Source organism: Dreissena polymorpha, chromosome 1 (assembly GCF_020536995.1).
Source record: "Dreissena polymorpha isolate Duluth1 chromosome 1, UMN_Dpol_1.0, whole genome shotgun sequence".
Classification (NCBI taxonomy): Eukaryota; Metazoa; Mollusca; class Bivalvia; order Myida; family Dreissenidae; genus Dreissena; species Dreissena polymorpha.
This window is the reverse complement of record NC_068355.1, coordinates 194,936,852-194,962,350: the sequence shown is the minus strand read 5'-3', so window position 1 is coordinate 194,962,350 and position 25,499 is coordinate 194,936,852. Positions and strand designations below refer to the sequence as shown.

General features: G+C 35.9%; 2 long non-coding RNA genes across 2 annotated transcripts; both read right to left on the bottom strand.

The window, feature by feature from the left end:
* Position 1: 1 nt before the first annotated feature.
* LOC127864448 (uncharacterized) lies at positions 2-7,575 on the bottom strand. The gene is made up of 4 exons (XR_008041994.1): positions 7,370-7,575; positions 6,652-6,724; positions 1,732-1,897; positions 2-73 (listed from the first exon to the last, which is right to left on the bottom strand). It is a non-coding gene; the product is annotated as an uncharacterized LOC127864448 (long non-coding RNA).
* A 2,891-nt stretch (positions 7,576-10,466) lies between these two features.
* Positions 10,467-21,970, bottom strand: LOC127864446 (uncharacterized). Its single transcript, XR_008041992.1, has 4 exons — positions 21,955-21,970; positions 21,277-21,342; positions 12,110-12,256; positions 10,467-11,089 (listed from the first exon to the last, which is right to left on the bottom strand). It is a non-coding gene; the product is annotated as an uncharacterized LOC127864446 (long non-coding RNA).
* Between the last annotated feature and the right edge of the window lie 3,529 nt (positions 21,971-25,499).

The window sequence follows — 25,499 nt, the reverse complement described above, 5'->3', positions numbered from 1 at the left end:
CTGATGCATTCACAATGTGTATTAGCTTGGCCAGATTTTCAGGGAAGGGTGCTTTGTAAATTGACAGTTTTTCCTGTAAAATAAAATAGAAACAACGTGAAACAGTTGCATCAGCACGAGATTATCCTATTCATCTCAACAAGGTCATTTTAAGTAGGCAAGTCACCATTTGACATGAAGTTAGACACAGGGCATAAACTCTACATAGCATTGCACAGTTTTGCAATGTGAGCAGTACACCGAAAGATATGTAAATTGTCAAGAAAATTACGCCAAGTGCATAAATTATTATGGTATTTATGCTTAGACAGGGCTCATTTTTTCACTCAGTTCATAATCCAAATAAATGAACAACGAGATTGCCAACAACATACGCCTGTTTAGAAAACTGTGTTACAGTGATTGTGAGTGCAATGGCAGACAAGTTTAATTTGGTCAATTGTGTTCATTAAACAAAAACATATGTTGAAAGTGCTAAAGTTGATCTGGCTGCTAACAAAACTTGGACGAGAGATTATGATAAAAAATATTATCAACAATTATCATGATGATCCAATGTTTTGAAATATAGAGCAGATAGAATGTTAAAGGCAAACCACTAAAAGACGCCACATTTTTACCCATAGTAAATAATTTTAAATTACTATTAAACCCTTATAATTACAACACAAAGACTTTTAGTTAGACTTTTAAATATCAAAATTGTCTAACTCGCTATTATATCTGATTTCATTTTTGTTTAAAGGCATCATTTAATGTGTCATTTTGCCATAGACAAATGAAAAGAAACAGTCATTATGGAAGTTAAAAAGTCAACCACCCGCCTCCCAAACATAACCTACGCTGCTCAGGTTCCGGTAAATGCCAACGGTAACGTTATATTTACTGTGTAAAGGTTGGCACAAAATAATGATGTAATTTTGCAACAAGGGAATGGAACAATAAAATGGTAATACAAATAAATGAGTTTATAATTTGTAGATGCATTTGGTTCATCGAGCTATGACAATGTCACATGGACAGAATCATAATGCCACATGTATATGAATATTCACAAAATTGAGCCTCACTCCGTGAAAATGGGGTTAAATGTAAAGAGGATATTTGTTGGATTCGATGGAATATCGATTTTATTTCACGAGTGATCATATAAAATAATATTTTCACAAGTGGTGCAGCCAGGCTGCGGGAGTGAAAATATGCATTTTTTATGATCACGAGTGAATTAAAATATATATTCCATCAAATCCAACACATTTTCTTTTTATTTAATGCTTTTTTCACCGCTTATTAATATTGTAAAAGAGATAAACTTGATAATTTCGCTGAACTTATGACGTCATTTAGTCGAAAAAATGACGTCATTTCACTGTAAAACTATCATTATTTTTCACTGTTTAAAACAGTGAAATACCAGTTTTATTTCACTGATATTTCTCTTTAAACCACCGGAAAGCATAAATTAAATGTATGTAGAGTATTGTCTCAAGTTAGCCTGTGCAGTTCTCACAGGCTAATCACTGACGACAATCCGCCTTAGCTAGATTTTTGCCAAAAAGACTTCCTTTATACAAACAAATACCATTACAGCTACAAGTGTTAACCCAGATTAGCCTGCGTGGACGACACTTTAAGCACATGTTCAAGCCTCAATTGTTATTATCCGCTCAAATATTAAAAAAAACATTCACCAAAGGTGAATCTCCAATTTAATTTTCTCAAGTCTCATACATTTGAAAGCCTTCGTCAATCGAACTGTTGATTGCTGAATTTTAAGTGTTGTTGTTGCTAGTGCTCCTGATGTTCCAATTAAGGCTGAAGCAGCAATTTCATGTCAACTCTTTCTCTCTTTCACACTTCAACTTCAGCTTTTGTTGTTGCACAAGAGACTGAGGACCTTTGAACATAGAATGAGTAGAAAACATACATTTTGTTTTTAAATAAAACACCATAAGTATTTTAAGTACACTGAGCAACACAACACACAGCATATTTCTTTAATGCAAAAATTATCTTTAAAAACATCAATAAGTTCCTTAATTGAAAGCAATCCAATATATCCTTCTTGCTTATTGAAACAAGAGGGTCAGGATGACCCTGAAGACTTACGTTAGTTCAACTTAAACTTTGGTAGAAGACTTGAAGTTTCGAAAATGGCCTTGATATTGTAAAGATAAACATTCTGACCCAGTTTGAACATGATTGAGTCAATACATATGGCTTCTAGAGTGGTTTATGATTTAACTTTTTTACCTTGTTAATGGAAAGATGTGACTAGATTTCAAACTTGGTCTAGACAAAATACAAAAATCATTCAAATGAAGTTTTATGAAGATTGCGTGTCAATAAAGTTATCTAGAGTGGTAACAAGATATTAAGAACATTTGAACTAGTGACCTAGTTTTTGAATGCACATGATGTGAATCCAATGTCAAGCATTCAAGATTATCATTATGACCACGTTTCACCAAGAATGAGTTATTAATGTGAGTTCTAAAGTGAAAAGAAGGTTTTTATATATTGTACCTGGTGACCTAGTTTTTGGATGAATGTTACATTGAAAGAAACTTAGCCTAAAAAATTAAAAGATAAACATTTTGACCAAGTTTCATTAAATGTAGTCTTAAATGTGGCATCTGGAGTGGAGTTCTACAATTTGACTTAGCACATAACCTGAACTCCAAATTGGCATACATATTGTCAATATAAGCATACCCACTAAGTTGTATCAAGATAAAGTCATATATGTTGCCCCTGTGGTGGCATCAATATATACTTCTTGCCAAGTTTCATCAAGATTGGATTAACAAATTAGGCCTCTAGAGTGGTAACGAGCCAAAAGTTGACCACGCAGTACAGCACAATACTTAACCTAGGGTTATCACAATAAATGCTTTATAGAGTAAGTTTAAAACAGATCTAACAAGAGCACCGCCTTGCGGGTGCAGACCGCTCATCTATTTTCTTTTTAAAGGTGAAGGGACTCTCATTTTCAATCACAAAGGAGGGAGGGGTGGAGTGAAGAGGGGTGTATATTGCGGGGTTGTGGACAATTATTACATTATCTTCCAAAAAAGCGAAAAAATAAATAAATAAATAAATAAATCGGGGGGGGGGGGGGGGGGGGGGGGCTGGATTTTTTGGGTGCGATGGTTGGACGGTATTTCAAACATAACCATTTAATAAAAAAAATTGGGGGTGGGGTTATAGTGTGAGGGTGTGGTGGTAATTTGTGAGATGATGTTTAAAAAAAAAAAAAAAAAAAAAAAAAAAAAAAATTTGGGGGGGGGGGGGGGAGGGGGGGAGGGCACAGGGGATGGTTTGGGTGGAGTCTATTGTGGTATGTCAGGTAAGAGTAGTTTCGTCAAAGTATCAATCAAATGTAATCATAAATAAAGAAGTTATGGCAATTTTAGAAAAATTTAATAATTTGACCTTGAGAGTCAAGGTCATTCAAAGGTCAAGGTAAAATTCAACTTGCCAGGTACAGTAACCTCATGATAGCATGAAAGTATTTGAAGTTTGAAAGCAATAGCCTTGATACTTAAGAAGTAAAGTGGATCAAAACACAAAATTTAACCATATATTCAAAGTTACTAAGTCAAAAAAGGGCCATAATTCCGTAACAATGACAACCAGAGTTATGCAACTTGTCCTTTTACTGTACCCTTATGATAGTTTGTGAGTGTTTCAAGTATGAAAGCAATATCTATGATACTTTAGGGGTAAAATGAACCAAAACATAAATCTTAACCAAATTTTCAATTTTGTAAGTATAAAGGGCCCATAATTCCATCCAAATGCCAGTCAGAGTTACATAACTTTGCCTGCACGGTCTCCTTATGATAGTTAATAATTGTTGCAAGTATGCAAGCAATAGCTTTGATACTGTGGGAATAAAGTGGACCTAAACACAAAACTTAATCAAATTTTCAATTTTCTAAGTATAAAAAGGGCACATAATTCTGTCAAAATGCCAGTCAGAGTTACATTACTTTGCCTGCACAGTCCCCTTATGATAGTTAGTAAGTGTTGCAAGTATGAAAGCAATAGCTTTGATACTTAAGGAATAAAATGGACCTAAACACAAAACTTAACCAAAATTTTCAATTTTCTAAGTATAAAAAGGGCACATAATTCTGTCAAAATGCACGCCAGAGTTATCTAACTTTGCCTGCCCAGTCCCCGCATGATAGTTAGTAAGTGTACCAAGTTTGAATGCAATAGCATTGATACTTACTGAGAAAAGTGGACCTAAACGCAAAACTTAACCAAAATTTTCAATTTTCTAAGTATAAAAGGGCACATAATTCTGTCAAAATGCAAGCCAGAGTTATCTAACTTTGCCTGCCCAGTCCCCGCATGATAGTTAGTAAGTGTACCAAGTTTGTATGCAATAGCATTGATAGTTTCTGAGAAAAGTGGACCTAAATGCAAAACTTAACCGGACGCCGACGCCAACGCCGACGCCAAGGTGATGACAATAGCTCATAATTTTTTTTCAAAAAATAGATGAGCTGAAAATGTGTTCATATGTATCACATATCACTAACAAGTTTTCTGGGGTCTATAGCAATTGGGGAAATCAATTCCTGATGTAGTCGATACAAAGCTTCTTATACTACTACTATCACTTGCATATAATAACAATTTCAATCACATTATTGGCTATTAAAGTTGCTATTCAGATCCCCAAAAGTATAAAACCCATTGTACAAAAAACATTGACCCCTTTTTATAGAAATGACTGTTTCATTATGATCATTACATTTGATATGGAACATGATTTTGCAAAGAGTTAAAGAGTAAGTTTTGATTGGTACCTACAAATAATTTGCATATTATTGCCATTTTTTAAATAAAGCTTTTGTTGGTCAATATAAACCATAATTTGAGTGTTAAGTGTGAAACTCTTGTATTGTATTGAAGATGCCTTAGTTTCACGTTTAACCCTCAAATTGAAATAAGATAGTCTGGTCAATTAATTGAAGTGCAGAAAACCCAGTTAGCATTTGGGTTTTACCAATTTGTTAAACTTGATTGCAACAAAAGTCTTAAGTTTATAAAAGCCGCATTTAGGGAAAATTTGGCTTAATGCATGTGCAGTCGGCGCAGGCTAATCAGGGACAAATTTTTTAACAAGACAGGATTTTCATAAAGAAGAGACTACCTGAAACAAAAAAAGCAAAAAAGTGTAAAAAGTGGATAATGTCGTCCCGTATTAGCCTGTGCGGAATGCACAGGCTAATCTAGGGTGAGGCTTAAAGCAGCACATGCATTAAGAAAAGTTTTCCATGAACGAGGCATTTTAAGACGGGAACTCGTGCTAGGTGATCAGCAGTGATTCCTTTTCCAATGATAAGGGGACTTACCTCAGTTTTTAATTTTGATGTTGTTCGGCCACATTCCAAATGTAACAAAGTATACATTTTTCTAAAATGACTGAATAAAATTAACAAGTGAAGGTTTCTAAAGCAAGGAAAAAATATATGCCATTTCCAATTTATTTTCCTATTCAGCTCTACAAGTTGTTCCATAGAAAATGTAATATTTAACACACATTTATCTTCAATATTAAAGTATTTGTTACCAAAAACTACCACAACACCAATTTCTCAATTTTTATTTAAGCCAAGTAAATTTGTTGAATTGATATCCCCTGCCAAATAAATTTTGTTTATGAATGGGTGTAGAACTAAAATAACAGGTAAAAGTGAAGGGTTGTGCCTTTTGTTAATTTTTTTTAACTCATTTGTACCTGTGATGGGTTTGCAGACAATAAAATGCAGATAGTATATTTTTCATGAATCAATTAACTATGGACAGTTATTACAGAATACATTAATGCATAGTAAAAGAATGACTAAATAATGAATAATTCATTAAATTTGTGACCTTTAACCTTGACCTTGACCCCTAGGATTATGGGTGTTGAATGTGAAGCACCCTCAGATGATTGATAACAAATATGGCAAAATGCATGGCTCTGGCTCATGTGTTAATGGAGATAAAGCTCTATGCTTATATTAAAAAGCATTTTTTTCAAGATACAAAGGGCCATGACCTTAGCCCCTAGGATTATGGGTGTTGAATATGAATCACCCTCAGATGATTGATAACAAACATGGCAAAATGCATGGCTCTGGCTCATGTGTTAATGGAGATAAAGCTCTAAGCTTATATTAAAAAGATTTTTTTTCAAGGTACACAGGAACTTATCTCCGTTATTAACAGATGGTGTACAATGCCATTTGACGTGCATCGTCCTCTTATCCATATATATACTCATACCAAATTTCAACGAATCAAATCCGCCAAAGCATTTCCAAGATATGGCCCCGGACACAAAAGTGCCGGATGGATGGAAAGACGGACGGACAACGCCAAAACAATATCCCTCCTCCTATGGCGGGGAATAATAAAAAGACAGTTTTTTTTCGAATACAAAAGGCCCAGCCCCATTCCAAAAGAGATGAAACAAACTATTACTGGGACTTACCTGTTGAGATGTAGTGCCTGTGTATTAATGGGACTTACCTGTTGAGAGGTAGTGCCTGTGTATAACTGGGACTTACATGTTGAAAGGTAGTGCCTATGTATTATTGGGACTTACCTGTTGAGAGGTAGTGCCTGTGTATTACTGGGACTTACCTGTTGAGATGCAGTGGCTGTGGTGCAGTTGAGGAACATCATTTGCTGGGCCAAACTTGTGATGATAAGGACCCTATGAACAGATAGAAATATCTTAACAAATCCCAGAAATGTATTCAATGCATTCAGAAATGGCATCAGTTACATGGACCAAATATAAACCCACGTGACTTTGCTGTTTAACACAACGTTTTTATGACGGTTTTACCAGGATCAGTCAATGACCACTAGGACCAAGTTTATTAATAAAATAAACTATGTAGGGGACCTTTTGATGATGTTCCATACCAAATATGAAACATCTGGGCTTTGAAGTTTCAAACAAAGATTTTGGCTGTTCCTATATATGTATATGTAAAACTGGGAAATCCCAGAGCTTAGCCAGTATTGACCTTTGAGACATAATTTGGTAACAATTTTAGCAAACTAAATATTAAACCTCTTGGCTATGCAGTTTCAAAAAAGAAGAAAAAAATGAACACCCAAGGAACATTTCTGGGAGATTTCATTTAATTCTCTCCAGTACTTTAGGAGGCAATGTCCCTTGACAAAAAGTTGACAGACGTACACATACACATCGCAAAAGAATGGACAACATATACCATGGTATCAAAATGCATCCAAAGTTTCAGGCCTCAAGTAGCAGAAAAAAAGACAAAATCCGTACTTTACCAAAAATTATTTGAATGACTGTGAAACTCTTTGTATTACAATCTACCTCGTAGATGAGGTTATATCTGCCCCTGAGAAGGGAAGTTTGGAGCCCCATGGTTAGGCTGGATGTACCCTTGGGGTGGGACTCGTTCAGCTTTGCCCCAAATTCCTGGCCCAAGAGCTCACGGCCTATACCAAGGATTTGTCCCCGGGCGTCCAGGCCCAGCTGACCAGAGAGCCTCTTGTTGTTCCGCTGTCTGATTGCATGGGGTCCTGTAGGAATCGCAAAAATGAGAAAATCCAGGAATTTTATCAATTTTTATATACTTCTTCACAAATAAAAATGCATTTTAGTCGTAGAAGTGTGGTCATTAAGTTATCGTTTTCCTGGATTAACTAAGTGCATATACTTATGCCATTAACTGACAACTGACATACTAGAATCATTAAGAGAATAGGAAATGGAAAACAACATCTTCTAATCTGTATAAAAATACTCACTCAGCTAAAAAAGTGTCATCGCTGTCTAGTCAAACAAGAATTTGTAATAATTGTGATGCAGATTATACCCCAATGACACAAGTCATAATATGTAGCATGATGGTATAGAATGTCTCAGTTTTGTAATGTTTAGTGCAGAATGATACAATGTACATTCACAACCTCATATGAGAAGGAACAATACCTGAAAGTGTGAATGCTGAACATTGAATTGTTAAGTGAACGCCCACAGACAGATGGAAAGACAGACACATAGACATCCGTCCAAGGTTATTCCAATATAACCCAATTAACACAGGATATAATAAATAAATATCTTCAGGACATATTCTCACTCCAGGGGCATATGTGTATATTGAAAACCTAGAAAGGTTGTTAATTTCAATTTATGTAAAAAAAAAATTATTTAATTTAAATAGATATTCTTATTGAAAATAAATGCAGATAATTATTTTTAGAATGTTGACTGCATTTCAATTATTGCTTAATTTAAATTAAACAGCATTTAATATGCATTTTGTTTAATTTATGCAAGGGTAATATTGTTAATAAACAAGTGAAAACAACAACAAAATTTGGTTTAGAGGCTGAATTTTGGCACAAAAATGTATGAATATGCCCTGTCCCTTAATGAGTAAAACTGATATCAAATCAACTCTTATATGTTTTTATTTACTCAGTTTCACCAATTAAAAAGACAAAAATCCTGATTGATAATCAGAACTTTTCTCCAAAAAGGTCAGAAAAAAGCTGATGTAACATGAATTAAATGTGCAATTCTAAACTCTTTAAAAACTGAGCTAAATGCATAAGTGTAAAGAGTTGTTCCAGATTTGCCTGTACAGTCTGCACAAACTAATCAGCCACGACACTTTAAGCTTTTATGGAATTCTTTGTTTTAAGGTATATTTCGGAAAGTGTGGTCACAAATAAGCTTGGGCAGACTTTACACACTTTTTTGGGACAACACTTTAAACACATGCATTAAGCCCTGTTTTCCCAGAGTGCAGCTGAAATACTTCCTGTTTTTGTTGCTGCTGCTGCTGCGACAGGGCCATAGCCAGAGATTGTGTGAGTCTTGACGCCAAAGTCACCACCCAGAACAGGGAATGTAGGACTATACTGCTCCTCAGGCGTCAGGTTCACATTATTAGAGAGCAATATATGGAGGTCAGTCACGTTAACAGACGAGTCACCCAGCGTCTGCTCTATCTGTGGATCAGATTGTTTGACCTTGAGTGACTCATCGGGATGAAAGTTGAACTCACCAAGGCTCAACTGTTGGAAGTGTAGATTTACTGATAAGAGCGGGCAGACTTAACACCTTTATCTGGGACAATACTATAGGCACATGCATTAAGCCCTGTTTTCCCAGAGTGCAGCTGAAATACTTCCTGTTTTTGTTGCTGCTGCTGCTGCGATAGGGCCATAGCCAGAGATTGTGTGAGTCTTGACGCCAAAGTCACTGCCCTGAACCGGGAATGTAGGACAACACTGCCCCTCAGGGGTCAGGTTCACATTATTAGAGAGCAACATATGGAGGTCAGTCACGTTAACAGACGAGTCACTCAGCGTCTGCTCTATCTGTGGATCAGATTGTTTCACCTTGAGCGACTCATCGGGACAGGAGTGGAACTCACCAAGGCTCAGCTGTTGGAATCGTTGATGTAGCCGCCTTGCGAGAAGATGTTCATAAGTGACGTGCTGAATTTCTTGAGCGAGTTTTAGTATATGTGCGAAATGATTCAAGGATGTTCGTCTTGTTGTCTTATAATTTCATCTGAAAAGGAAATGGAACGTTAACCATAAAAAGTGTTTTTAATGACAAATAAATAAGCCTTGAATATGAATACTGCTACACCTTTCTTAACATCTGCTTGTTTAATGGCAAAAATTGCGTCTATAATTGATATTTATGATAGCGTAATGTGTTTTTTCCGCAAATTAGCACTCACAATAGCATTTTAATAATGAATAACATGCACACACTTGTTAAATTGAAATGTTTGGGGCTTTAAACAGCAACGAATACATGGAAAAGTACAGTATGTAGCAAGGTGATAATTATATATATATTTTTTTGAAACCGGCATTACTTCAGAAATTTAAATGTGAGACTATACCACTTTAAATGTCACTGTGACACAATACAACTGTTTCTTAACAAATCCTTAAAAATTTATAATTAGTGCTATAAATATTAATTTCACTTATGTTAAACTTAAACGTGTTGGAACCTATTAAATATAAATAATTTTTTCAGGCAAATCTTCAATTGGGAACTTAAGACAGTAATTATGAGAAAAATATGGAATAGACTTTTTGAGATTAGGAATGGTGCTGAATTTGGGCCCCAACTTTTACAAAGTAAATAACACTGTAAGGTCTCACCTGAAGCTCAAGAAGCAGAGATGACCTTCGAGCCTCGCTGAAAACGCTAAATGCTGAGTTTGCGTTCTAACTAACGTTGGGTTGAGAGTCGAAGAGCGAACTGGATGACACATCAAAACTGCTGTCATTTTTCAACGCCTTCTTTATCGTCGAATCAATGTCAGGCTGTTTTGTCTTGAAGTGGTAAGTAACACACCCTGATGGGTTCACCTTTAGCACCTTGTTGCAGATGGAATTCCCGCCTGAGGCATGCCCCAAGGAAGTACCATGCTTGACTGTTCACAACAAAGTCGGTACTGCCTTTCTTTGTAAGCAACTGCGTCAAAAATAAATACATTCTCTTTGGACAGTTTGGACACCTGAGAGGACAAACCTGGACTGTCCCTTAAATCAAGACCATCCAGGAGTATCCCGGGTGGAAAGCTAACGCTTCTGACTTAAACTCTTCAAACATTCCGTGATTTTCTCCTGTTCCTTGCTGCAGTTCTGTTTGTCACAAAAAGAATGGAATGAGTTATCCAGATTTGTATTTTTCGTAATATTCATTGTAATGTCCAACAGCGAGAGCGGACTGTTAGTGTTACCATAACTGCTGCAATAACTTCTTATGTCTGTAACACTTCTACCACCTCCGGCACTTGAGTCTATCAAACCAATCAGGGCCCAAGTGCAGACTCAACACGGACATTGCGCTTGTTGAGAAAAATGTGCAAACACTCTATGTGCTCAGAAATTGCTATGGGATGGAATTGTTAAACAATGCTGACTCTTTGATGCCGGAGGTCAAATGGGAGGAGCTAGGGGTCAGGGGAGGGGTCGTGCTGGACTGGGGCTCCAGCGGGCCCGACTTGTGTCGTTGCCGTACCAACTCTATATCAAGGCTGGTGCTCTTCTGAAAACATGGGTAAAATGAACTAGTAAAACAGGTTTATATTACAATCTATAACAAACTATGCCTCTTGATAGGATGTGAAGGATTTCAGCGGCAAAACTTCAGACTCATGAGTTTTGAATCTGACATTTCACTGGTTCTTTGTCCGAAATAGCATGACATTTTATTAAGTCAAACCATTTTGTACTCAAACATCTAAATTGTTGGTCAATACTATATTAACCTATCAATTCATAATTAATATTTTTAACTTGCAGATTGCAGATGTAATTTTAAAAACCAATATGCATCTCATTAATATTATAAAGTGTTTTCCCAGATTAGCAAGTCCACATAATCAGGGAGGACAACGTCCGACTAGACTGGATTTTCAAAAAGAGGAGACTTCCTTTCAAAGAAAGATAACTTTAAAGAGGAAAGTTTTGTCCCTGATTATCCTGAGTGGACTGCACAGGCTAATCTGGGACAACAATTTAAGCACATGTGTTTAGCCATATTTTCTCAGAGCACCACTTATTTAGCTTTTTGGCCACTTCTTTCCTGCATAACAATAAAAATATCAGGGAACATCAACTTGTTAAAACTCTAATATCTTTAAATGGTACTCATTCTAGTAAGAACTTTTCTTTTATAATGCCCTCACTGATGTTTTACTGTACATTTATGTTTCAATAAATTGGAGGCAAAAGTTAACATTAATGTCTTCCCAAAATAAAAATAAAAAATAAAAAAAATTTACCATGCCAGATCCTTGATTGTTAAAATCTGATTAAATTCACAAAAGAAAAACATTCAAAAGTAAATTAATATGTAACGAAAGTTAAAGACAAAATTAGACCGCAACTAAAGAGAAACAACTCACTGCTGATGCAAATCTTCAGTTACTTCCTTTGTTATTGTAGGCTAAATAAATAAAAAGCAACTTAAGGAAACAACTCACTGCTGGTGCAAATCTTCAGTTTTCTTCCTTTTTATTGTCCGTTAAATTAATTAAACAGCAATTAAAAGGGAACAACTCACTGCAGGTGCAGATCTTCAGTTCTCTCCCTTGTTAGTGTCGGCAAAAATGCAATCCCTAGACATGGAACGGCCGCGTACCCCGACATCACTGGACTTTGATACGGTCGAGCCTTTCACCAGACAGTTGTATTCTTTGCTGAGCAGTAGCTGTATCATTGAGCAAACCAATATGGAATATGGAAGCCAATTTAGTCTTTTGAACTAGAACGTTAGTAATACACCAGCAATATTTTTTCCCAATTGCTAAAAGTACATGAACCACACCAATTGGGAATAATAAGCGTGATAATACCTGACAATTGGACAATTTGCAGTGTGAAATAATCTTCAAATTGGAAATAATGGGTCTTTTTAATTTCATGGAACTTAATTTTACAAATCCATCAACATATTCTTTTACATGTGTTTTTAGTGAAATGTTCAATTTCAGTGCTCATTTTATTAGTCCAATAGCATATAAGAAGGTGCCTTTTACGTGTAATTTAAAAAGAAAAAAACACATGACTGTTCACATACACCTGGGAGTAAAATTCTAAGTAAAAGGCCACTTAACATGAACAACTACCAGCTAACACAACTAGTTTGCCCGTACTGTGAAGATGCCCAAAACTCCACATTTTCACAGTAACTAATACCATGGCACCGGTTTTTCCAAGTAATTTGCAAACATTAATTTGGTTTCATATGTTCAGTTGAGGAAAAATAAATGTTTCAGTTTAAAAATAACCAAAATCCCACAAACACAAATCAAATCACAGGGCTTGTTTTGTGTCATCCTTGTGAAGGGGCTGTGGCCCCCTCAGTATGTGAAAAAATGAGTCGCAAACTTTTCAAAATTGTGAACAAATGAGTCACAAACTGTTCAAAATTGTCAAAAAATGAGTCGCAAACTTTTCAAAATTATGAACAAATGAGTCATGAATTGTTCAAAATTGTCAAAAAATGAGTCGCAAACTTTTTACAATTGTGAAAATTTGAGTCACAAACTTTTTTAAATTGTGAACATTTGAGTCGTCAAATTATCAAATTTGTGGTAAAAAACAGCCATTACGTAAGAAAGAAAAAAAGCTCTAAATGTTCATGTCCCTTCCAGACAAAAAAACGTGCTGACTGACACAAAAAATTGGGTCCCCATCAATCAGATATATGTTGACATAACATTTTGGAGTTTTCAAAAAATTACTTTTTTCTGGACACGTAAATTCATGGATTTCTGATTTTGGTGTTATGTGTTTGAATTGAATTAATGCATCAGTAAACCCACAAATTCAACGACAATTAATGTCCCACAAATAATAACGATTTTACAGTTTGTAAAGTGTTTGCAATGCTTTATTTAATTTTATTTCTACTATACATCAATAGCTTTTCTACATACGTTTTTATTGTATTCTTGCATTTTTTCTTCTTTCTTTATTTAAATAAATTAAGATTTCACAATCTAATAAGACTATGTTTACTAGCTTGACTACCCATTTACAGTAAGTAATAAAAATGTCATACATTCCTAAGATAAGTATCGTTCAACAATTGTTTTTAATTTGCATGTACATGTACATCATTGTCTCATATTTGTTCTTATCAGAATTTATAAATACCCCTCTACAACAGATTTGAAGCAGACTTAACTTAAGCCCTGTTCTGGCAAAACTGGGCTTAATGCATGTGTATAGTGTTGTCCCAAATTAGCCCGTGCAGTCCTCACAGGCTTACCTGAGACGACGCTTTCCATCAAGACTTGATTTTTGTTTAGAAGAAATCCCTTTAAACGAAAATTTCCTAAAAGCGTAAACTATCATACTTGATTAGTCTGTGTGCACACTGCTTAGGCTTACCAGTGGATTGCACTAACAATGCATTAAGCCCCGTTTTCCAAAAACAATGCTCACATTATATCACCTTGTACAACTCTGTAACAGATTGTAGACTGTCTTGCTGTGAGAAAACAGGGCTTAATAAATGTTGCCCTAAGTGTCTCCCTAGATTAGCATGTGCAGCCACACAGGCTTATCATGGAATTTCTGCATATATTGAATTTTGATTAAGAAAAAACTTCCAGTGCCTTCCCCAGGAATTTTTTCAGGCGCCCCGGGGCCGATCGGGGGTGGGTTCGGGGTGTCCCCTCCCGACGTTTTTTTTTTATTTAATGTGTCAATTCACATTCTGTGGTGCGTTATAACTCAAAGAAAAACAGCGTCAAAAGACGTCATTTGGTGCGCTATGACTCTTCAAAAAAATCTCCCAGTCATTTAAAAATATATTTTTCTATATTGTTTAATTGTTTTAAAACTTTTCCGCACAGATAGTAAAATCCCGACTCGAACGATTCCCCAATACATCCGTTTCAACCCGACTCTATTACTGTATACTTACTATTTTTCAAGTTTCTATTTATTACCCGATAATCCCGTTAATTCCGTTTTTATCAATCTCTTTCTGGTAAATATTTACGATAAAAGCTTTCAGTTATTTCTTTAACACAAACCTTGCCATTTTTTAAGTGACTATTTATAGATGATTTGATGAAATATTGCCTCTGAATATGCGTCAATCCCCTGACCTGTTGTGGGCTTGTTAAAACGCTCAATACACGCCATTTGTATGCAATAGACGCTACGTTGTACATGCTGCATAATTTTCGCGCTCTTTTTAATTGAGAAAAAGATTCGACACAAAATAAATTTGCACTGCTAATTTGAAGCAAAAATATTTAACCTTGCTGTAACATTTACATTCGGAAGTGTGTTTCGGATTAAAAACGCGTTAACATCGACTTACGGGAATGGGTTTCGGATTACAAATTTAATCAGTCCCATTTGAGATTTCAACAAATATTAACCGTTGCGTTATAAATTCAACGATAATTTGTTTAAACACTTTACGAGTCGAATAAATGTTTTGACGGAATTATGCATGAAATTCAAGTTGTCCACGAGGATAACGGCGGGTTGCCATCATCAGTCTTCTAACTATCGATTATCGGACGAAACATTTGCAAGTGTGCGTAATTAATTCAACGAAAATTTGTTAAAGCGCATTACGTGTCGAATAAATGTCAGAAAAACGAGGTGAATCAGTTCTATAAATGGACATGTTGAAATATACATGTACTGGAATTAAATAAATTGTTATCACATAATTGTAACCGGGAGTCATTTGCACAACTTACTCGCTATAATAATTAATTGTTTACCACTTGCAATTAATTTCTCGTATTAATTATGAGTCATAGGTAACACTTGTTTACAGTAAAAAGGTGTGATGATGATGCCCGAAACCGTCTTTAATGTTCTGTACTGTACTAAATACCGGTTTTATATTACTTAAATGGTACAACTTCTTGCTAATCAAGCTGCGATAAACTCTTACTTCATGCCCGACGTCAATCAAAAATAATGGTCGATAGTTAACCCCGCCCTCATAAGCATTCGCGTAACCGATTGGACGATGAACTTCACAGTTTGACGACTGGAAAACTACCAGATACATCATTGTCAGCATTTAAATGACCGTGTAGTGTGGCTAAAATAATCGATACGCGCGTCATGCTATTCTCTTATCAGTGGATTATCCATTACCACATGTGGTGTTTATGGCGATTACTTGTGAAAGTAGGTACCGAGTGCTCTTTTAAAACAGGGAATATTGATACACTGATAGGGAAACCTTGATTTTTTTGGACAATCTACACTTTCTTTTACTGAAGAATATACTGATCGGAAAATTTCAGGCGCCCCGGGGACTCTGATTTCGAAATTCAAGTGCCCCGGTAAGGGGCGCTTAAATGGCCTGGGGAAGACCCTGACTTCATTTAAATTAAAAACTCCATAAAAGGGGAATGTGTTGTCTGTGCGAACTGCACAGGCTTATCTGGGACAACACTTTACACACATGCATTAAGTCCTGTTTTCCCATAACATGCATCCTTACCTTGTTGCCATTGCATGCATGGAAACTAACTCTAAAGCTTTTCTTACACTGTTCTGGGAATGAGGCCGGGGTCCTTCTTATTGAGAACAAATACATTCCATGGAATCATATTTATAAGCTTTATTAAATATCTCACAACTTTATAAAAACTCAAGGCCTTATGAGGATGACAGAAATTCTCGGGGTGTTGTGTAACTGAGGTTCCTGTATGATAAGTTGGAAAGCATCGAGCTGAAGAAGAGTTTTTGATCCTCAAGTAAAACAAGTCCTGCTATAACATGATATACACACTAAAAGACGCCATTTTATGTTTTGTTAAATCATATCATTCTTGTCAATTTCATCTTTAACATTCTTAATACACAGGTTACACTGTAAACCATTATTATTTGAGGGACATTATTTTTGTTGATTTTAAGGGTTGACTGATCCACAAATTTATCACACACAGAAAAATAACCGACACAAATTCATCATTTATTTTTCTGAACTGAGAAATCCACAAAATAAACTAATGTGTCCGTAAAAGTCTTTTTGACCACGAAATTTCGGATGAATATATATATATGAGTTTACACTATACAAACAAGTAAAGAGGATATTTTATCTTAAGTAAATTCATACTTTTCTTTTCCACCTCATCTTTTTTGCATTCTTAATACATAGGGAATACATAAGCAGGTCTTTTCCTGGCATATTTATGGGTGTGTGAAACGGACCCATACACAAAGCGTTTTTCTTTCTTTAACAAGGGCTGTTTGTAAAACATGCATGCCCCCAATATGGGCTGTCAGTTGTAGTGGCAGCCATGGTGTTAATACGTTTTTTGTCACTGTGAGCTTGACCTTTGACCTAGTGACCTGAAAGTCAATAGGGGTCATCTGTGAGTCATGATCAATGTACCTATGAAGTTTCATGATCCTAGGCATAAGCGTTCTTGAGTTATCATTTGGAAACCATTTTACTGTTTCGGGTCACCGTGACCTTGACCTTTGACCTAGTGACCTAAAATAAATAGGGGTCATCTGCAAGTCATGATCTATGTACCTATGAAGTTTCCTGATCCTAGGCGTAAGTGATCTTGAGTTATCATCCAGAAACCATATTACTGTTTAGGGTCACTGTGACCTTGACCTTTGACCTAGTGACCTGAAAATCAATAGGGGTAATCTGAGAGTCATGAACAATGTACCTATACAGTTTCATGATCCTAGGTCAAAGCGTTCTTGACAGTGCTCCAGCTAGCAATAAATAGAGGGGCGCTGCGCCCCTCTAAAATTTGCACACTTAAAAAGCGCCCCTCTATTTTTTTGTCAAATACCCTTTTGATCTCTAAATGAATACACAGATAACACCCTTACATGACTGCCTGTGGTGTAATAAGTCAATACATTGTGAACAAACAAGCCCCAAGGGCATGGTTTGTTATCAGATCACTAATTTGCCTTTTGTTGCAGACAATAGTAACATGCTGTGAAAGATCATCTCTGAGGTCACGCTTTTGGTTAGGCACAATCACACTGAATGAAATCAAACTCAGCACTATCGATTTTTTTAAACTTCTGAATTCTTTGGCTATAATTTGGCTATAATTTTTTGTTTGCAAAATAGTGATTTTTAATTCAAAATACCTATTAACATTTGAAAATATACATCTTTTTTTAATGCAAATACGCGATTATTTTTAAGTCCGAAATTACGGAATGGAAACATATTTGTGTTTGGATTTTATTTGGATTTTATTTCTGAACTTTAAAACACTGTCTGTCCTCAATCATGATGAATTTTAACATGAATAGGGGCAGACAATTGTTACTTCAACAAATAAAGAACTTGTTTGGAAGGAGGATTTATCACTCTGCAAGTAAAATGTAATGTTGATATTGTCATATATTTTCGCGACCAAACAAAACTGTCAACGTTGTTAACATTAGTTAAAATAACGTGTTGTGAAATAAATATATCCTATTATAGTTCTGGCTACCATAACTTTAAATGTCGCTTGTTATGATTTTTGACTGGCGCGACTTTATAGTTATGGACCAACCCCATTAGGAAAGTCAACCAGAAATTCCCGAAAAGTTGACAGTTAACAAAGACCGGTCCAAAACAGCTTTTAAATGCAGTTGTTGGCCCAAATCAACCACTTGATTGGAAAGATTGACATTTTTCACATTTAACTGATATATTCTTTCACAAAATACTATCTTAAACATTTAAAATGTATCTATTCTGCTCTTACATATTGAGAAAAACAGCGATGTGACTGACTTTCTTGAAATGCGAATCTCCCGAGATTTCACGGTCATATTACGTTATTTCTTATTTTAGTAACAAACCATGTGCTCAAGTGTTTTCAAATTCAGAATGACATTTCCCGGTATTTTAATTATTCTGGCTTATTTTGTAAACGAATTGTAGTGTCAATACAAAGTCAAAGTAAATATTATATAAAACTACCTGATTCACAATGAAATCAGTCTTATAATCCACCAGACGTAAGTTGTTAATCACAAATAATAGATTTCAGAAAACGAAAGTAATGTTTACAATTTCAGCTAGAAATGTCAAGGTCGATCCGAAAGTATCCAAATAAAAACTCGTCACGTGACAAAGCGACAATGGCGTCAAAATTGTGAATTTCAGACTGATGAGAGTTATTTTCATCTATTGTAAGATGCATTTGAAACATTTGAACCTTAAAATATTCCTCGATGCAGTAATTTATATTCATTCACCAATATATGTAGAAATGTATCCAAGAAAATGAGCTTTCTTTGATTTATAGCGTGACATAAATATGTTACGACTCTGGTTGACTTTCGATACGGGGTTAGCTTCAGCGTACAGGTCTGTCAATACTATATAAACTGTACGCTGAAGTTTCTTTAGCTAATCCTATTATTAACAATAACAATGTTTCATTTTAATCTCCAGACTGGATGCTACTTCATGGTGACATTGATCATTGTTTAGACTTTAAATTTGTCAATATAGATTTTTGTTTTAATTAATATTATTATTGTGGATAAACATTGGCTCAAAGTTATTTAAAGCAACGAATTTAAGAAGTGACAGTCACAACGTTTTTTTGACCCAGTGAAACCCTTGAATTTATTTCATGTTTTTTACATTTCATTTTCTTTTAAAAGGCCACTGATGCTGAAACTGGAACCTGAAAGATTAACATGCAGTTCAATGATGTAGTTCTTCTTGAATGCTCTGAGCTTTTATTAGTACATACTCACAACTCAGAGCCAGGACCCTGAGGGTCAATAGCTGGGAGTTGGATTATTGCAACTATTAAATGATGACACATGATGAAAAAACATCAAAATTCCCCCCCCCCCCCACAAACACACACACACCGGAAAGAAATATGATATCTACATATCTCTAATGCGTGTAGTCGGATGCTAGCCCAAGTCGGTTTGGAAATTGGCTACTAAGTTGTTTTCCTTCGCCCCAATGTAGATAGTAATATATTTATTGTAATTTCATTACACAAAATGAGGAACAGCATACAATTGGTGTTCAGTAATCCAATGCACCAGTGTTTACAATTAATAAGTATATAGTATAAACAAAGCATATACTTAAGTATATTTTTAACCAAATGCCCTATTTTCCAAAATTACTCGTGAAATGTGCCCTTTTTGGGGAAGCTCCCCTCTATTTAGAAAAGCTGGCTGGAGCACTGTCTTGAGTAATCATCTGGAAACCATTTTACTATTTCAATGTACCTATGAAGTTTCATGATCCTAGGTCTAAGCATTCTTGAGTTATCATCCGGAAACCATCTGGTGGACAGACATACAGACATACGGACGGACGGACCGACATGAGCAAACCAATATACCCCCTCTTCTTAGAATGGGGGCATAAAAAGAGAATTAGGCATTCGATCTCCAAGTGTGGATTAAAAGCGTTCATAATGGTGACACCACATGTCTGCACATGTGTAAATACAGTTATTAAGACAAGGGCTGTTTGTAAAACATGCATGCCCCCCATATGGGCTGTCAGTTGTAGTGGCAGCCATTGTGTGAATATGTTTTTTGTCACTGTGACCTTGACCTTTGACCTAGTGACCTGAAAATCTGTAGTGGTCATCTGCCAGTCATGATCAATATACCTCTAAAGTTTCATGATCCTAGGCTTTATTATGCTTGAGATAACATCAGGAAACCATTTTACTGTTTCAAGTCACTGTGACCATGACCTTTGACCTAGTGACCTGAAAATTTATAGGAGTCATCTGCCTGTCATGATCAATGTACCTATGAAATTTCATGATCCTGGGCGTAAGCATTCTTAAGTTATCATCCGGAAACAATTTTACTATTTCGAGTCACTGTGACCTTGACCTTTGACCTAGTGACCTGAAAATCAATAGGGGTTATCTGCCAGTCATGATCAATATCCCTTGAAGTTTCATGATCCTAGGCCTAATTGTTCTTGAGTTAACATCAGGAAACCATTTTACTGTTTTCGAGTCACTGTGACCTTGACCTTTCACCTAGTGACCTGAAATTTAAAGGAGTCATCTGCCAGTCATGATCAATGTACCTATGAAGTTTCATAATCTTAGGCGTAAGCATGCTTGAGTGATCATCCGGAAACCATTTTACTATTTTGAGTAACTGTGACCTTGACCTTTGACCTAGTGACCTGAAAGTCAATAGGGGTCATCTGCCAGTCATAATCATTGTTCCTATGAAGTTTCATGATCTTAGGCGTAAGCATTCTTGAGTTATCATCCGGAAATCATTTTACCATTTTGAGTCACTGTGACCTTGACCTTTGACCTAGTATCCTGAAAATCAATAGGGGGTCATCTGCCAGTCATGATCAATATACCTATGAAGTTTCATGATCCTAGACTTTATCGTTCTTTAGTTATCATCAGGACACTATCTGGTGGACGGACAGAAGGACCGACAGACTGACAGGCCGACATGTGCAAAACAATATACCCTCTCTTCTTCAAAAGGGGGCATAATAAGTACCTTATGATTAATATGTCTCAATTATATTTCAATAAGATCTAAAAAAAAAGTATATTACTAGCATAATATGATTTTATTCTTTTAATTTTAAGTATTAGAAATAGTTATATTAAATTTGTTTTTCTGAAATCAATGGACTTTTCGCACGAAAAAAAATAAAAATCCCAAAATTGCATTTTTTCCCAAATTGGCCATGAAAAGGCCTGATAATTAAAACGTCTTTGTTACCTTCTGTGTATTCAGGTCATCCTTGTCCACCACATCCTTGGCATCCTTGTCCTCACTCAGCAGCGACTGGAGCAGCAAAATAGCTTGATGTTTTTCTTGTATGTATATTTAGGATTCACACACATTTATATAAATGTAATAAAAATCAATAACAAATGTTCAACAGCATAAAATATGGCAAATTATTAAATCTCACATCAAGTGTTACCTTTCTGTAAACATTGCGTAAAATATCAATATATGCTCCTCCAAAGATTACTTAAACAATATTTTATTTAAAAAAAATTCATCCATATACATTTCTTACATGGCATCATGGTGTTTATAGAAATGAAAGTCTAAAAATAGCCTCAGTTGCTATGTACATGTGCATCTATGTACAAAGATGAAATTTTCAGTTAAAATGCTTTGTTTTTTCATGCACAGTTTACAAGAACTAAATGTTAGGACCATAATGACACAAATGATATGACAACATAACATAATATGCATTACATCTTATGTTCCAACAAAAACCCTCACATTGTGTAATCAGATAACAATATGTGCACATAAATTATTTGTATCTTTAACTACACAAACAATGTTGTATTGTAACATCACACACTACTATGTTGGTATGCTAAACAACACATTTCATTAAAATACTAATCACTAATTACAACAACTCATACATACATGTACACACTATTCCACTCTGAACACCAGGATTGTGTCTCTCCCCCCCTGTCCCACAATGATGGATGATGTTGTGCTGCTGTAGCAGACTGACCGTGGGTTCCACACTCCATCCTTCTGAGTAGCAAGATTAGCCAGCTTACTCTGCCCCTCCCAGCCCACCTGTAGTACAGTGTCGGGCCAGCGTCCACAGACCAGCACCTGGCCTGTAGGGGTCACATGTAGACCACGTGCATACTCTAGTGCTGGGTCTGTGTATGTAGCCAGGAGTGTGCCATCCCTGGCCAGGGTGAGAAGCTTGTTCTGCAGCCCGTAGCTGATGATGTACAGCCTGTCTCCTGTGGGACTCACAGCACACTTGTCTACTGCAAAACAGAGTAACATCAAGATATTGAATTACTGTCAATGTTAAATAATCTTATTAAACATACTGCAGTGATATTGTATTACGCATATGTTGCTATAAAGAGGCCTTTACACATCTAAAATATATGCATACATTTCAATGATTCAATAGTTAAGCGTGACAATAAACTTCAGTAGCAGAGCTATTGTGATAACCTTTGAAATGTTGAAATGCGACTGGTGAGTTAGATATGAATTGAAGCAAAACAATTGCACAGATGGAAACAATTACACAAACTGAAACAATTGCACAGTTCTATCAACAGGTAAACATATTGTACATGTACAATCCTTTAACAACCACAAAATTAAGACAGGGTCAGAAAGTGTCTCTTTCCCAGGAACTCAGTTTCTATTTATAGACATGCCATGTAGTGACAGTCAAAATACTTCATTACTCATATTTATAAATCAATATTTCTGAATCTTGTTTTGGCTACAATGTACTGTAGCATTCAAAGGGCACATATGAATTATAGAACAATTTTTTTATAATACATCAGCAGGTTTTCTGCTATTACATCTGAATTTTATTTTATTATCATCTCACAAAGTATGTAACTATAATTTATATTATTATTTTTTCAAAATAACAAGATAAAGGCCTAATGGGTCAATATCTGTTGATTAAAAAAATAAATCCCAACTCGGTTCATTTAGTCAATAAAAATTCCCAAATTTGTCATTGTATGGATTTAAAATAACACAATTTGACTAGACTCCTTTGTCCACAATGGCTAGACAAATCCCTGTACATAATACACATGTTATCAGGATGGATTCACCATGATTCTTACCTGTCCAAATAGCTGATCTATCTTGGTAGAGTCTGCAGATCAGTTTGCCATTCAGTGAGTATTTGTACAGTTCTTGACCAGAGGTGACAAAAAGGTCTCCTTGGTGATGGCCAATACCTCTACATTCATGTTGTAACTGAAACTTCCTGCCAGAAACAAGCTTTCCCTGGTTGACAGTAATAAACTGGACCTCATGTATGTTACTAGTATTCACAGCCACTGCAACCTCACTGGGTGTGATCAAACAAATGTCCAATGGCCGAGCATTCACATCCCAGTGACTCACCACCTGGTATTGCTGGTTCAGCAGCTTGACATTCTGATTATTCCAGTCTACAACCAGTACCTGCCCATCGGGAAGAACACATATGCCATTGATATAACATACATCTTTATCACTTGGTATACTCACATTATGCTTAGTAATACTCTGGACATTAAACACCTTGCCTGACTTTCCTAGCAGAGTTAATGCCTGCTGTATTATATGCTTACATTTTATGCTGGCTATAAGGCAGAGCTCCTTATTATCTCCAATTTTCTGAACAAGTTCATGGAATTGTGACAAGTCATTGTGAAGAGTGGTGCATTTATGAATAGAACTTGTAACTGACTCTTTAATACGTATAACTTCATCTTTCATCTCGTTAAGTTCCTTCGTAGTAATATTATCGAATTCATTCACGATAGAGAGAACACTCCTACACATCTCTTCTTTTAAATATTGCTCATTTCCGCCTGATGTACCCACAGAATTATTATCACATTCATCTATATAAGTATTTAAATTGCCACGCATTTGCTCTATCATAACTGCACTATGTTCCTTGTATGTTCTCTGCAATGACTGAATGCTGGCCTTCTGACTGATTTGCAGGGTTTTAATTTCCCCCAGGACAGTTTCCAGCTCCACTGACAGCCCCTCTAAGCCTGTGGGCTGCGAGTTGGTCAGCTCCGAAATCTGGGTCACTTTACTGCACTGGCTGAAATAAACAATTAATACATTTACATACTAAGGAATAGTAAGTGATATTATGTAATGCTTCAAACAAGAATAAAGTGTTAAATAAAAACATACATGGACAATAAATAAACGCTTCTTGGGCTTAATATGGGGGTATATAGATTTGCACTTTTCCATCCATCTGTGTGACTTTTTTGTCGTATATAACTCAACATGTATTCCTGCAACTTTACAAGAACAGTAACCAGGCATGTGAGCTAATGCTCACCTCTATATTTTGTTTCTGTTGTTTTCATCATAATTGTAGTAGTGTCTCCTATTTAGACAAAAATGACATTTTAAAATATGTGTAGAGTGTAAAATAAACAAGGGCTGTTTGTAAAACATGCATGTCCCCCATATGGGCTGTCAGTTGTAGTGGCAGCCATTGAGTGAATACGTTTTCTGTCACTGTGACCTTGACCTTTGACCTAGTGACCTAAAAATCAAAAGGGTCATCTGCGAGTCATGATCAATGTACCTATGAAGTTTCATGATCCTAGGCGTAAGCGTTCTTGAGTTAACATCCGGAAACCATTTTTCTAAGTTGAGTCACCGTGACCTTGACCTTTGACCTAGTGACCTGAAAATCAATAAGGGTCATCTGCAAGTCATGATCAATGTGCCTATGAAGTTTCATCATAATAGGCATAAGTGTTCTTGAGTTATCATCCAGAAACCATTTTATTATTTCGGGTCGTGACCTTGACCTTTGACCTAGTGATCTGAAAATCAATAGGGGTCATCTGCCAGTCATGGCCAATGTACCTATGAAGTTTCATGATACTAGGCTTAAGCGTTCTTGATTTATCATTTGGAAACCATTTTACTATTTTGGGTAACCGTGACCTCGACCTTTGACCTTGTGACCTCAAATCAAGTCATCTGCGAGTCAGGATCAATGTACCTATGAAGTTCCATGATCCTAGGCCTAAGCGATCTTGAGTTATCATCCGGAAACCATCTGGTGGACGGACAGACGGACATATGGACAGACCGACATGTGCAAAACAATATACTCCCTCTTCTTCGAAGGGGGGCATAATAGTATTGCTACTAGAGGACTAACACTTTACATAAATATTTATCATTGTGTAATTTAACCCACATGCATAGTTTGGTATGTCTTTTTTCAACATACCCAGAGTTATGGCCCCTGTTTAGCAAAGAAATCACATTTAAAATTGTGTTGTGAGTAACTCAAAGAAAACAGCTGAAAAAGGGATTAACTATTCTTAAAGTATTACCCACCATGTGAAATTATGCACCTTGATATTTTTTTTAAGTTTTTTTTTTACATAAGAAGAGTTATGTGACAGTCCCTTTAACCAAATGATATT